Below are 3,082 nucleotides of genomic sequence, written 5' to 3'. Positions count from 1 at the left end.
GGGGGTGGGGAGGGGCAGTGGGTGAGGTGAGGCAGGAGTCCTTCCGGTGTCAACAACCGTCACCAATCCGCGGTGCGGCTGGAAGAGGGGAGGGTCCCGGGCTGCTCGCTTTTCTCCCTTGCAGAGGGGCGGCGTGGAGCGCGGAGCGCGGTACCGGGAGCCGGCGGAGCCCGGCCGCTGGGCGGCTGACGGCGTTCGCTAAGACGCGGGCGCTGTGCCAGACGGAGCGCGGGCGACCAGAGGCGGCGCCACCCGGGAAGAAAGCTGGCCCGCAACAAGATGGTTGGGTTTGGATTGTTGTACTTTTTTTTTTGTTCGTTGCATTTTTAGGAACAAAAAAAAAAGCCCAACCCTTCACACCACTTCATCTGCATCTCTCAAGACCAGAAACCCAGCCACAGTGGCTTGGAGGGATGGAGACAGCTGTCTGCCTGACACCCCACAACTCGGGTTGGGTGGGATGGGTATTCCTGTTGGGACCCAACGCCCAGGCTCTAGTTATGGGCTCCTACCAGAGCACAATCAAAATAAGGTTAATTCTCCTCCTCCCCAACCTTGCACCTAATTTCTTTGGAGGCTTTAAGCTGAACGCTAGTGACCCAATTCAATTTAAGATTTTCTTTTAGGAAAAACACCACTGTTCTTTGCTTTGGAGAGAAGGAAGTGTTAGGTCCCCCAATAATGGGTCCGTGATTAAAGGAGCGAGACTGATACAAAGTGAAGGTCAAGCAAAGCTTTATTTCGCGCCAAGCTTCAAGAATCAAACCGAGCATTTCGGGCCACGCTTCTTACAGAGAGGGCGACCTCTCTCGGCTTCACAGACTAGCTTTTAAGGGTAAAGGCCATGTGGTTGGGCCTGGCCACGCACAAGTGGCCAATGAAATTGTAACACACAGAGAAAGCTGTAGTCATGTTAGGTCACACATAAGTGACCAATTGAATTACAATTTACCCTAGTAGATATTTGAACCAGCCTACCTTGGTCAGAATTGGCGCCCAAAAGGAGCCCAAAGGGCGGGGCCCAGACTCCTTGATAACTAGGGAGACCGTATGCGCCCCCCCCACTGATCGGATGTCTCCACCTTGCCTGACCCACCCTTGTATTTGGGCTTTGTTACCTGGGACTGGTTTCCGGGACTTGTTTTTAAGTAAGTTCCTTGGGGGAAGGGGGGCAGGGACAGTTTAAGTTTTAAACAACAAAATTATTGTTTAACCGGATGGAAGCGCTCTGGCTAAATAGGTCCTTACAGGAAGAACTTAAAATTAAATGCTGCTAATGGTTATTCAGTTGCTAATCTGACTCACTGTTCTGTACGGGGACTTTGTCTAATATCGAGCACATTAAGCACTTACACTAATGATCTGTTTGGTTCCCAGGAGGATACAAAGACGAAGGAATGGCTTCTCCAAAATTTCCAGTCTTGGGGAAAGGGCAACAAGCACAAAAATCACAAAACATGCCCCTGGGGTTGAGTTCACCCCCAATAGGGAAGTCTAGTCTTTGAAAGTAGAATTTCAGAGAGAGGTATTCTAGGCCTACCATACATAGTATTTGGGCTCTATGACTAATAATGCTTAGTTCAAACTCCATAAAAAGCCCCTCCCCAGTTCCCCCTTAGTAAAGTTCCTTGCCATGCTCCTGTCCCTTAAACCCAATTTTGCCTCTATAGAACAGTTCCTATATGCCAAATAGTCTTCATAAAAAAACACTGTGGGATGGGAACTATGATCCCCTTCCTATAGATGAGTAAATAAATGAAGTGATTTGTCCAAGATAAAAATCAAGAGGCAGAGCGTAGACTCTTTATAAAGTTAGATTCCAGGTATAGGTTCTTTCTATAGCACCATAACTGTCAAGGCCATTGAAAACTGCATCCCAGTCTCCTACTAAATTAGTATTATTTTTTTAAACAAACCAAAAAAATCTGATTTATAAAAGCATTTTAAATACCTAATAGTAAAAATGATGCGAGAGTGAAAGGTTATTGACTCAAAAACACAAAGTATCCTTAATGTAATTATATAATACATATTTATATAGTTAGATCTGTTTGGTGGCAAATACTTATTAATAAACTTCTGCCCAACTCAGTGTAAAACATTGGTTAAATCAGCATAGAAATCTTTAGACTCTTAGGTTACCAAGAGAACATTATATGGTAAACTCTCGAGTGTAGAAAAATATAGAAGAATAGCCTCTCTCCTCCCATGGTCCTAATAAAACAGCAGTGGGAATTGCCACATACAGTATAACTAAAGTAAGAGTAACAGCCCGATTGAAACCTACATCCACGGCTACATCCTTCCTGAAAGTTCACCATGTATCTAAATTTCGTTAGAGATAATACTTAGGGATTGTCAAAATTCTTGTCACACTGGAATTTCCTTCTATTGACTGTTTTTCAAATAAGTAAACTAACAGGGGAAGATTAGAATTCATCTGTCAAAACAAGAAGAGTACATAGTCTTATTTGTCTTCTGTGGTCTATTACAGGGAGAATTTCTAAGATACATAAGAAATACATGTATATATATTCTTATATTGCTGTGTTGATGTCATCCTATTGTTTTTGTCTTGAGCCTTGACAAAGGTAAAAACTGCCAGCTCTCTTTCCACCTACCAAGACATGGGATCAGATATTCCATTACAAAAGGGACAGTGCCAAATTTGGTGTAAACTGTAATGTAAATTGTCAGAGTGGGGAACAACTAAATGATACTGGAGCAAATGTGTGCAGGAGAGGAGTGCTGGTGAGCCTCCTCAAACACATTGAAACATTTTATTATTATTCTGTCCTTCCCAATAGCCACCAAGGTCATCAGTACAAGCCCCAACATTCCCCAAGTAGAATTCCTGGCAATACAAGGTACCAACATTGCAAGGTGTAGTGAAAACAGCAAAGACTTTAGAATTCGTTCTGCATCCAAACTTCACCTGGGCCACTTACTGGTTGTTTCAATTACTTAACATCTCTAAGCCTCAGTTTTCTCTTCTGTAAAATGAGAATCACGATTCCCTTAATTATGATAATTATGTGATAGATGAAGCAATCAACATTGTATCTGACATACAGGAGGTGAT

Source organism: Martes martes, assembly GCF_963455335.1.
Source record: "Martes martes genome assembly, chromosome: 3".
Lineage (NCBI taxonomy): Eukaryota > Metazoa > Chordata > Mammalia > Carnivora > Mustelidae > Martes > Martes martes.
This window is presented reverse-complemented; position numbering follows the sequence as displayed.